Source organism: Phyllostomus hastatus, unplaced genomic scaffold (assembly GCF_019186645.2).
Source record: "Phyllostomus hastatus isolate PE091 unplaced genomic scaffold, TTU_PhHast_1.1 phas_contig_34, whole genome shotgun sequence".
Lineage (NCBI taxonomy): Eukaryota > Metazoa > Chordata > Mammalia > Chiroptera > Phyllostomidae > Phyllostomus > Phyllostomus hastatus.
This window is the reverse complement of record NW_025333857.1, coordinates 57,907,803-57,919,822: the sequence shown is the minus strand read 5'-3', so window position 1 is coordinate 57,919,822 and position 12,020 is coordinate 57,907,803. Positions and strand designations below refer to the sequence as shown.

The following is a 12,020-nucleotide window of genomic DNA, read 5'->3' as shown; positions in this document are numbered from 1 at the left end:
ATACATATAAAAGCCTTTCGTGCCGAACAGTGTGGTAGGATCTGGAAACACAGAAGTGAACCCCATACTCTCTTGGCCTCCAGGATGCGGAGGCTGGGGGAGGACACAGAGAGAAAACAGCTTCCTGTGTGCTATAATACAGCAAGTTCTGGGCTAAAAATGAGCAGGGGGGGGGGATGTTAAGTCAGTGTTCAGGGTTTGGGGTGTTTGAACTGAGGTGTGATGGATCGGTGGGAGTTAGCCAAGTAAAGAGGAGGTGAAGAGTGTTCCTGGCAGATGGGACAGGTTGTACAAAGAACGTGACACAGAGAACATGATACCTCCAGGGAACTGCAGGGAGTGACTGGGGTGGCCAGCGATGGGAGGAGGAGGCGATCATGGGAGAGAAGGCCAGAGAAGCAAGAGAGGTCCTATAAGTGGCTCTCTAAGCCATATGGGGAGTTTGGACTTTATCTATAGTCGAAGGGGAATGGGTAAGGGTTTTCAAGCTGAAGAGTGACATCAAGAGATGTAAATTTTGAGAGATATTTCTGGTGGCCGGTAGAGTTTGGGCTAGAAGGACACAATGCTAGAGGAAGGGAGACTGGGTAAGAGACTGTTGCACAGCCCACAGGAAAGACAGTGACACTCTGGACTAGTGTCGTGGCAGTGGGAATGGAAAAGAGTGGAAGGATTCTAGAAGTACTTGTGACATATACTTACTGAACAGAAAAGCGGTTGAAAAGGGGAGCGGCATCAAGAATGATGCCCTGGTTTCAGACTTGGGCACCTGGGCGCACAGGGAGGCTCTTCAATGACATGAAGAACCAAAGAGGGGGACTAAATCAGAGAAAGTAGTGAGTTCAATTTTTGACATGTTGCGTTTTAGGCATTTGGGAGAGATCCAAATAGCTATAGCCGGGAGGCCATTGGATATATGGGTGGCTCTGAAGAAAAAACAGGGACAAAATTATGTTTGCATTTCAGAAGCTAAGAGAACAGATACTATCACTCCGAGAGAGTGTAAGAAGGAACACGAGCACGAACATAAGAATCCCAAAGAACGAACATTTCAAGGATGGAAGGAGGGAGAGAAGTTGGAAGGTCAAGGCTATTCTCATGTCAAGTCAACCAGGGAGGGGCGATCTGTCAGGACAGAGGGAGTGTTCAGCGGTCTCGGCTTCTGCTAACAGTCGGCTCAGGTGAGGATTAAAATGTCTCTGCCGCACTTAGGCACTTAGCCGCTAAATGGTCACTGGTGACTTGGCAAGCGCAGGGTCAGAGGGCACACAGGAGCGTGAACGGGAGGTGAGGAGGCAGAAATGCTGGGCACGGAGGACGGTGAGTGAGGAAGGGGGATGGAGTCAGTGCAGTTTGTCTGAGGATGGGAAGAACATTTTATAACAAGGGGGTGACCCAAAGTCAGCCACCCATAACCAGGATCTTCACAAAGTATTGTCTTGTTTTTATCAAAAATTTCAATTTTTAATCTCTATATTGGTTTTAAAAAAGTTAAAGAGTCGAATCCAGTGAGCACGCTGGCTCTTGGCCCTACACCACCCCACTGCCCACGGCGGGTGCCAGGTTGGCAACAGCCCACCCTGCTGAAAGGTTGAGTGGTGACTATTTAAGCCTTGTCGAAAACCCACATCTCCTGTTGCTAGAATTCTGTATCTAGCATTGGATTCAGATCTAAGGAGTGGCAAAAAGTCCTTAGGGCTAATTACTAAGTGAAGCCTAGCGGGCTGGGGAAAATCCTCATTAAGACATGTGAAAGCCAGTGAATTACATCAAAAATTATATCATTTGAAGAGAAGTCAGAGAAGCATCTTCACCATGTTCTTCATCAGAGCTGCATGACTACCCTAGACACAGGACACGCTCAGGATATAAATGCCGCCATCCTTGAGATACGAGGGTGACCCTCTGACTTTCCACCAGTAGGGACTGTGCCCTGACAAAGCCGTGCTTCCTCCCTGCCTGACCCCATGAACACTGTCCTGGGCACGACAGTGCTGGCCATGGAAAGGCCACTCAACTGTAGACTCTCCCTCCCTTTCTTACAATCCGGAGAAATGTGCATCACTCGGAAATGCCGTAAGTGTAGTCCTACCTGAGCGCGGAGGGCTGAACAAACCAGTCACTCTTGGATGACTTTTCACCATGGAGAGTCCTACAGAGTGGAGAGCCAAGTTTTACTTCTGCTTTCCCAGACTGAGACATTCCTCTGGGCTTCCTTTTGTCACCTGATAAAAATTCTTAGCATGTCCCCAGGGAGAGCAATCTTATTCTTGGTCCTATTTACAGATTCAGCTGGGACATTCACTGATTTTCTCAAGATCAAAACCAAGCTATTTGTGTGTGTGTATGTGGGTAGCTAATGTTAACATATCAGTGTCCTAAAGAGTCCTGCCCTTGGCTGAGCAGAGCGAAAGACCCCAGCAACGGCAGAGTACCCCATATGTCAGACCAGGGTTGTTTATGAAACATCTGTTCCCAAGGAAACAGTATCATCCTCGGGCACTCATTTGGAGTGTGTGACTCCTTGTCGGGGGCTGAAATTGCTTTTGCATTAGCTACAAGAAAAGAACGGCCGCTCCAGAAGAGCACCGGAGACCTGGGTTTAGTTCCAGGAAGATCACTGGCTGGCTCATTCCAAGAGCTCCATGGTCTGTCCCAGCCCTGGGTTCTTCACCTTTAAGGTGAGAAGTGTGGGAGGGGCTTAGTTGAAGAAGGGGTGTCCAACCCATGGCCCTCGGGCCGCATGCAGCCCAGGATGGCTACAAATGCAGCCCAACATAAAATCATACATTTACCTAAAACCTTTTTTTTGCTCATCAGCTTTCGTTGGTGTTGGTATATTTAACGCGTGGCCCAAGACAACTCTTCTTGCAGTATGGCCCAGTGATGCCAAAAGGTTGGATACCCCTGGAGGACTCTCCACGTTGTTTCTTCTAGATCTAAAGCTGAATGGTGCAAGAGCTGGCAATAATGATATTTAAACACGTAGGCATTTGGCTTTGCAGTATGCTTCTCAAGCTCTCTATGGGAAGGACTGGGGTTTATTCAACTCCCAGCAGACTAGTACTTGTCTTGTACTAGTAGTTGTACTAGTACTTGTCTCACGACACAAGTAACTCACCACTGGATGTGTGACCACACCCAAACTGGTCTCTTTAATGAGGCCGGTCCACTGATTGCCCAATTGGTTGTCATGGTGATGTCAGATTGTTATTAAACTTTCTAAACACCTAACTGGCAGCTTCTGACTTTATGTTGTCATAGACGGGTAACAAACAGTTGTCTAACTGGAAATAGCTCGAGGACCATGCTGTGACCAGCACTGGGTTTGGCCATTTTCCTCTGACAGAGCCAGTCTCCCAAGCAGCTGAGCAGGGCATCCCTCAGACAACCCAGATGATTTTTTAAAATAAGCAACTGAAAAGCATCAAGTTACTTTGAAAAAAAAACCAAAACCCTAAGATAATTCCAGACTCTTACCCTCTTCCACCCAGTCTGCCCCACTAGTGGTCTAGATTCTTCTCAAGTCCATCAGTCATACTGTCCTACTTCGTCTGCCCTTGGAGTTGTTCTTTTTCAGCCTCTACATCAGCTGACAGGTCCCAGGAAGCCCTGGAATTCCTGCTGAGGGCCTCAGGGGTAACAGACATAAGCTGGTCATAGGAGGGAAGCTGCGAGCGAGGGGCAGCTGCCCTGGGCACAGACACGTCCCTGCCTTGTAAGGCGGCAGGCACTCAGCTCTTGGCACAGTGCACCAAGCCTCGGCCCCAGCTCTGCCTGGACCTCACAGTGGGAGGGCTGAGGCTTCCAAAGTCACCACTGGACTCCACTGTCCAGCTGGAGCTGACTTCTGAAATGGAATGCTAAGCTTGAAACATCCTCTCAGCTGTTTCTGGAAGTAGAGAGAAAGCCTTCTAAAATCAAACAATTTGGGGTTACTTATATATGACACATTGTCTCATATTAGACACTCTTCTATTTTTATAATAGAAGCTAAAATGTATTAGGCATCAAGTACTAGACAGTTCTAATTTGCATACATTCATTAAATCATTCATTTGACTTAATCATCACCACTACCCAATAAAGTTCATCTCATTATTATTGTCTTCCTTTACGCAGGAGAGGAAACTGAAGCGGAGAGAGGCTGAAGGAACTTGCCTAAGATTACACAGGCAGGAAGTGGAGACCCTGGACTTGAACTCAGCAAGTGCTGCTGATGTTCATGCCCGTAACTACAGCCCTACACTATCTCTAGACGTAAATGTTGGTTTTGAACCTCATGACAATCCTGTGGATGACCTAAGGCTGATGCAGACCAGTTACATTAAAAAATATGTACTGAGCAACCTAGTAGACACCAGGCAGCACTCTAGGCTCTTGGGGCACATGCAGTGGGTGTAGTGTGCTGAGTGGTGGCCTCCCAAAGATACGTCCTTTTTCACCCCTGGGACCTGTGAATGTGACCACATTTGGAAAAGGGGGTCTTTGCAGATGTAACTAGTTTAAGGATTGAGATTATCCAGGATTATCGGGTTGGGTCCTAAATCCAATGGCAAATGTCCTTATAAGAAACAGAAGAGGGGAAGTCACAGGGGGAAGAGGAGAGGCCCTATGAAGACAGAGGAAGGGATTAGAGTTGTGTGGCCACAAGTCAAGGACGCTTGGAGCCACCAGGAGCTGGGGGAGGCAGGGAAGTGTCCTCCCCTAGAGCCTTTGAGGGAGCACAGCTCTCCTGACACCTTGATTTTGGATGTCTGGCCTCCAGAACTGTGAGAGAACAAATTTCTGATGTTCTAAGCCACCTAGTTTAAGGTCATGTGTTACAGCAGCCTGAAGAGACGAATATGGTGAGCGACCAATAAAGCCCTTGCTGTTACAGAATTTACATCCCAACAGGGAACAACCAGAATATAATGGAAAGGAATGGAATGGAATGAAAAAAGAGAAAACATTTGCCTAGCAGGAGAAAAACACATTCCCTCAAACATCATCTTCTCTAGGAAGTCTCACCTGCACCCCCTAATCTGAGTTCCCCTCCTCTGTATATGTTCTCATAGACCCCTTCGGACTCTGCTAATAGGAGCTTCCCCACCCTTTTATGGTTGGATTACCTGTCTGAGCTCCCCCGTGGCCTGAAAAAAGCTTCATCTCCATCTCTTTTGCCCTCACCTGAGATTAGGTAAGAATGGGGGAAATTGGGACTGTCTTTTTTTTTAAAAGATTTTATTTATTTTTAGAGAGAGGGGAAGGGAAGAAGAGAGAGAGAGAGAGAAACATCAATGTGTGGTTGCCTCTCATGCTCCTCCTACTGGGGACCTGGCCTGCAAACCAGGCATGTGCCCTGACTGGGAATCGAACTGGTGACCCTTTGGTTCACAGGCTGGCACTCAATCTACTGAGCCACACCAGCCAGGGTAAAATTGGGAATATCTTAATGGCCAAACAAGAACAAGGTCACTGAGGAAAGGATGGGAATGGGGCCACTGTATAAGCTTGCAAAGCGTATTCCTGTCCCCAGGATGCTGGCTGAAGGAGCGAAGCAGCTGGATTCCAGCCAGTGGGCTTCCCAAGCAGTGGCCCTGTGTGAAGCTGCATTTTCTAATTTGTGCAAAGGAGCCATGTGGCCCAGCAGTGGCCTTGAATGCCACTGGTGTTTAGACACATCCTGTCCTCTCATCCAGAATCTGGTGAAGGTTGCAGCCCTCATGCCATGTACTATGGCAGTCCTTAAAGTCCCTCCCCCAGGCACCCAGATTGGGGTGACCATCTATGCTGGCAGGAGTGTCCCTGAACCCTCACAGACATTCTCTGCGCACTGGCAGCATTCAGATATGATTCACTTTTTTCCTTTGCCTCTCTGCATGGGAGAAACAAACACATGACTCCAGGGTCCCTGGCGTGGGTATTATTCCAACAGAGATTCTGCTTCAGAGGAGAGCAGCAGGCCAGGCTGCGAGGCGGGAGATGCTTTCTGTCGGCAGGAGGCACCGTGGTCTCCTCACTTCACATGTGGCTTTCAAGTCACATTCATGCCTCCACTCCTTAATCCTTTTTTTAACTGCACCAAAACAGATTTTAAGATGAATAAAAATAAAGAGGAAACAGCATAATAGTAAAAGAAACGTTCAAACAAACGTATATAATAATAAAGGCTAGTTTTCAAATATGCGCCAAACAACATAGGCTCTGAGGCAGACTATATTTTCCAAATCTGGCTGCAAAAATATCTTCCATCCCATGTGCCCTTCTGCAGTGTGACCCTACCATTCCCATCAAGAGACAAGAGTTTAATTTTCCTCTTCTTGAATCTGAGTTGCTTTCGTGGGTTAGTTGAAACCAATGAGATGCAGCAGAAGTGACACTACCGACACCTCCAGCAGCAAGGACAGAGGAAGTCTTGCGGCTTCCACATGGGTCTCTGGAAAGGCTCCCCAGACACCCTCCCTTGAGTTGCTCCTTGTCAAAGCCCAGCTGCAGTGCAGTGAGAAGGTCAAGCCCATGGAGGAGCCATGGGGACATGCCCTGGACATTAGTCCTAGCCTTTGAGACATCACAGGCTCAGGACCTGGACATGCGAGGATGAAGCCTCCAGCTGATTCCAGCTCCCAGCCCCTGGAGTCACCCCCAGCCACCTGTGTCTTCCCAGCGGAGGCCCCATGTGCTGTGGGGCAGAGACAAGCCATTCCTGCTGCTCTCTGCTCAAAGTCCTGACTCAGAATCTGTGAGCGTAACAAACCTTAAGCCTTCATTTAGCAAAGATAACTCAGCATGTGCTCCAAATGCGCTAAAACCGTTTCTCAGAGCAAAGGGAGTGGGGAACAGGATGTAGGTAAATCCCTCCTAACAAACGTAACCTAAACCTAACCCATCTGTTGCTGTGTCTTGTTCTCTTCTCACCTCGCCTGAAATTCCCACTGTTAGGGCTCACTCCTGGGGTGAGAGATTCAAAGAATCCATGATGACAGGAGTCACTTTTAGTGTGGGAGACCACATGGGGCACTTCTTCTAGCATCCTAGTGATGGAGGCATCAAGGCGGCCTGCCTAAGCACATCTGTTCCCCATCAAATCCTCCTGGTCACTGGACCACAACCCCCAGTCTTGCTGGTAAGGACCCCCTGCTCTAAGATCAAAGGCTGTCCTCCCTGGGAGAGACCCAAGGGACCATCCAATGCCTTCAGAAAGCACCATGGGTGAAGACTGTGCAAGAAAATATCGACAGGGCCCTTGATGGTTTTGGTCCGGTAAGAGTATAGAAGGATTAGAAATGACCATGTTACAAGCTACAGGGGCAAGAAAAATACTACTTTCAAAGCTTTTTGTAGAGGGAAAACTTGAGGGATGGCAACCATAAGCCAAAAAGCCAGGGCCCAGCTGCCAAGAGAGTTGACTTTGCACGTTTCCTTTAATTACAATGATTAAGCGCTAGAAAATGTAAGCACTCCTCAAAGGTGGCTCTTATGTGGTCTCAGTGGAAATCTCCCACTATTTGCATAGTTCCGGGCACTTTGAACCCAATTTACCTGACCAATAATGAGGCAATTGGAGTGAGTAAGGCAAGAAGCATGGGAAGTGTCTGGCAGTGGGCTCTTCCACTACTGCCATGAAGAAACACACAGGCAATGTTGACAAACTTGAGAGCAAGTTCAGAGTGCTTCCTTCTGCACCTGTCTCAGCTTCCCAAGCTGACCACAGACCACAAGCATCCAGATTTCAGAGTCTGTAAAGAGTGACTTCTCTGTGTAATCTCAGGAGGTCAGGCTAGGAGCCACAGAGTCAGTGGAAATTGCACAGAATATAATTTTCATTCCAAAGGAGGATCTTCGATAATAATGAGAGTTGTTCCAGTGTGGACTTGGGTGTTACTTTGAGAGGGTATGAGTTCCCTGTTACTTTCTGCCTTCGGGTTTATTGGAAAGTTGAGTGTCAAATAGGAGTTGATCCAGATAACACCTCAGTTATGCGTACCTAAGATCTACAGTTTTATGAGCTGTCATAAAATCACTGCCTTCGCAAAATCAGTGTAGCGTTGGATACAACCTTTAAAAAACAACAACTCAGAACTGACTTTCATGGCTCAGTGCTTAAGAGAAGCCTCATATTTCCAAGTAACGGAAACACTTTGTCATTCTGCCCCGAGAATCATTATTGTTATCTTCATATATCTTTTGAGGGTTCTATATCCCTAATCTACTTGATGGGTTATTTTTGCCTTAGTATCAACACCTGTCACTCTAGGCTTTAGAGCAGTGGTTCTCAATTCAGGGCTATTCCCCTGGCCCTCCGCCCCCAGGAGATAATTAGCAATGCTTGGGCACATTTTTGATTGTCTTGACTAGGGGCAGGGGAGGAGGTGGTGCATCAGCTGGGTAGAGGCCAAGGATGCTGCTAAATATTCTGCAGAGCACACAACAGCTCCCCACAACAACCACAACAATAACAACAACAACAAAAATGATCTGGCCCCAAATGTCAATAGTGATGCTACTGAGAAACCCTGTTCTCGAAGAACGGAGGAGAAAACAATAACAGGAGCAATACTCTTACTTGCCAACAGCCTACTGTACTCGGCACTTCACAAATGTCATGATCTCTGCACGTCACAACAACACTTCATTGTTAACCCCAGTGGACAGGTGAGGAAGCTCAGTCCAGGGAGGTTACACCGTTTGTCCAAGATCAAACAACTCGTACATGCAGAACTAGGACTCAGACGAAGGTCAAACTCCTTTAAGGTCCAGCTTCCTAATCAGCATGCTATGCTAGAAGCCCTTTACATAATCACACACTGTTTCCAACAGAGATTTAGGCTATGCACATACAGCCAAGAAAGTGGACTCAACAGCAAAGGGCTTTGGAGACACAAAGCAACTAAGCCTAAAATGGAGCCTGTACTTCCCGAGAGAACCTGAAGGGGGCAGCCTCACCAGTCATGATGACCACTCACGATGGCTCCAAGCCCAGCCCTTTGTACATTTGCTACACTGCTTCCTGGAAGAGCACTTGTTGGGGCAGAGGAGGGAGACCTACATTACTGTCCACCCACCTATAGTCACTATGAGGTGAACTTTGTCTGATTTCACTGAACATCACGGGTCTCAGACATTTTTAACTTAAAATAACTTTTGCTGAGATTTTTGATGATGTGCTTTGGAATTAGGCATAGCTGAGTTCAGATACTCACTGTCTCACTTACATTAAAGGGGTCATTCCAGGTAGCATGTTATTCTACTTTACCTCCTAAGTCTCAGTTCTTCCAGCTGTATTATGGGCATCATCACGATCGCTGCTACTTCATGAGCGTGTTGTGAGGATCAAATGAGAAACTTACTGAAGTAACGAGGGTCAAAAAGCTAGGTCAGTACCAAGAGCAGAGTAAGAGAGCAATAAATATTAGGTGATATAGGGATGTCACTGTATCACTGTATGGTTCACAGTATGTATAATTTATTTTAGTAAAACACAAAGAAGGGGGAGGAGAACAGAGCTGGATTGCCGAAAGGGGGGGCGGCGGCTGGGAGGGCACAGAGATGGAATGCTAATGTGGGGTGCTCCGCTCCCTGCTGAGAAGGAACAGGGCATCTTGGGGTTAAAAATAGCAAGCAAGAAGAATGCACTAAGTCCCATGCAAGTGTGCATTGTCATTCCAATACATTTCTGTGGTTGCCTTTTCTATGTCTGTTATTTGTGGGGGACTGTCTTCTTGGTTGCCAGAATCCAATAATATAACACACACATGCCTTTGCCTGATTTTGCCAGTCTTTTGCTCTGGGACTTAAGAATGTGGGAAATTAAGTGAATTCTGGTATCCATCAGAGACCACCAGAGGCATTCAGAGGATTTTAAATCAGAAGCAGAAATGAACCAGTCCATTTGCATCTTGAATTTTCTTTTAAAAAGTTGCCCTCTCTGGCTTCGCAGCTGGGACTTCAGTATTTTATCCAATGACTATGTGATGTGACATATTTTAGAACTGACAGCAGTTCAGATGAATTAGTCACATCTGTGATGATTCAGTTACACACGGGGCTTTTGTTTCCTGAGAATTTAACCTCTTTCCCTGGTGCTGGCCTGTCTCCAAAACCACTTCCTTCCACAACAGTGACATTTCTGTGCACAGGTACGTGTGTTCAAAAGAGGGATCTCAAGCCAACCTCTCAAATCAGAGGATCTCAGAATACTGGAGGGGGAAGATCCCGAGAGAACCTCACTGAATAGATGAGAAAACCAGAGACAAGGAGACACTTGCTCAAAGTCACAGAGCAAATTTTCGGCAGAGCTAGAATTAGCACCCTGGCTTTAGGACAGCTCATTCCATTTCCATTTACTACTCCACGAGCGTTCTCAGCTTCACTGGGGTAACTCCAAGGCAGCGAGCAAATGCTCCCTCTATTTCTCACCTAATCAAAGAAAGTTAAGAACACTGCATTTCAAATGCTTGAATAAAAAAAAAACCTCATGGCAGTAGAAAGAGAATCTTATGTGGTAAAACCACAATGTGAACGACAGGACTTGATTGGAGCAGATGTGGAGTAGATAGGGCTAGTGTGGCTCCAACTGCCTAGAATGTCCAAAAGCATTCATGTGCGACTCACGTGTGGCCCCTGGGCACCCGTCCCACACCGTGATGGCGTGGACAGTGGGTGACAAGGGCCCAAACCAGAAACCATTCTTTGGGCTTTCTCAACGTGGTACCCCAATGGGACATAAAGCATATACAGAAGATGTGACATTTCAATGTTTTAAAAAAGAAAATTTTAAAAAGATATCTGGGTGCAGATTTTGCTTTCAACGCTTCTAACCTCCTTTAGTCTATGACGCTTCTGGTGTCCAGCAGGCCGGGAATGTAATCAACAGACCGCGCCGTCCTGACGCTGTCCCAGGAAAGGCTGTGCAAAGGAGTAACCACCTGCTCATCCACCGTGATGACCTGTTCTCCTCCTTTCCCGCCAGCTCAAGGGCATCGCCTCGGGGCTATAGCGCTCTGAATTTCAACCAGAAATCTTTGATAAATGGTGGAATGTTCTGGCCTTGTAGAAAGTAGTCTGCTTTCCTGACCTGTGTAATTTTTAGTCTGGTACCCCAGGGGTGTTTCTAGTCAGGTTCAAGTGGAGTTTGGAGTCACAGTGGGGCCTGTGGCAGAGAGACGGAGCACTATACTGGACAGAGAGCTCTGTTCCCACCTGCGAGAGACCCGAAGCAGGCTTCACATGTCCTCGAGTCAAAGCACTCAGGCTTAGAATCAGCCTAGAATCAAGGATCAAGGTTGTCTTTATCTGTTTGTGTGAAATCAAGTTTCTTATAAACACTATTAATTTCTCACTTCTCTTGGGGGTTTTCTAGGCACTAAAATGAGATTTCATTTTGTGATCTATTCTTTTTTAGATAACCATTTAAAGCAATTATTCTTGAGCCGGACCACGCAAGAGACGTACACGGAGCACTCATTAAAAAACATCAATTACTGGGCTCCCCACCTGGGTCACTGAATCCAAATTTCCTGGAACGGGGCCTGGGAATCTGTATATTAAAGCATCCCAGATGACTGGAGTGCCCAGAATTTAATGGTCTATTTACATATTTCCTACCTTCCCTCGCTCCCTCCCTTTTTGTGAGCTGACCTCCAGATCTAAGCACTGTAAATAATAGTTTAAGAAGAGAGACAACATTCCCAGTTCCAAACTACTAACAGTTTATAATCCGCATTTTGGAAGAAAACTTGTCTGTACACCTGAAACTTCTTGTGCGGCTACTGGCACTATAAAGAATTTTAGAATCAGAGAATTCAAAAGGTGGTTAGCCCTGGCTGGCGTAGCTCAGTGGATTGAGCGCGGGCTGTGAACCAAAGTGTCGCACGCAGGTTCGATTCCCAGTCAGGGCACATGTCTGGGTTGCAGGCCACAGTCCCCAGCAACTGCACATTGATGTTTCTCTCTCTCTCTCTTTCTCCCTCCCTTCCCTCTCTAAAAATAAATAAATAAAATCTTTTAAAAAAAGAAAGGTGTTATGTTCTTTCATC

At 46.8% G+C, this 12,020-nt stretch overlaps 1 protein-coding gene across 7 annotated transcripts in view; it reads right to left on the bottom strand.

The window, feature by feature from the left end:
* PALM2AKAP2 (PALM2 and AKAP2 fusion) overlaps positions 1 to 12,020 on the bottom strand; it is a 307,871-nt gene that overhangs the window by 212,947 nt on the left and 82,904 nt on the right. The window lies entirely within an intron of this gene.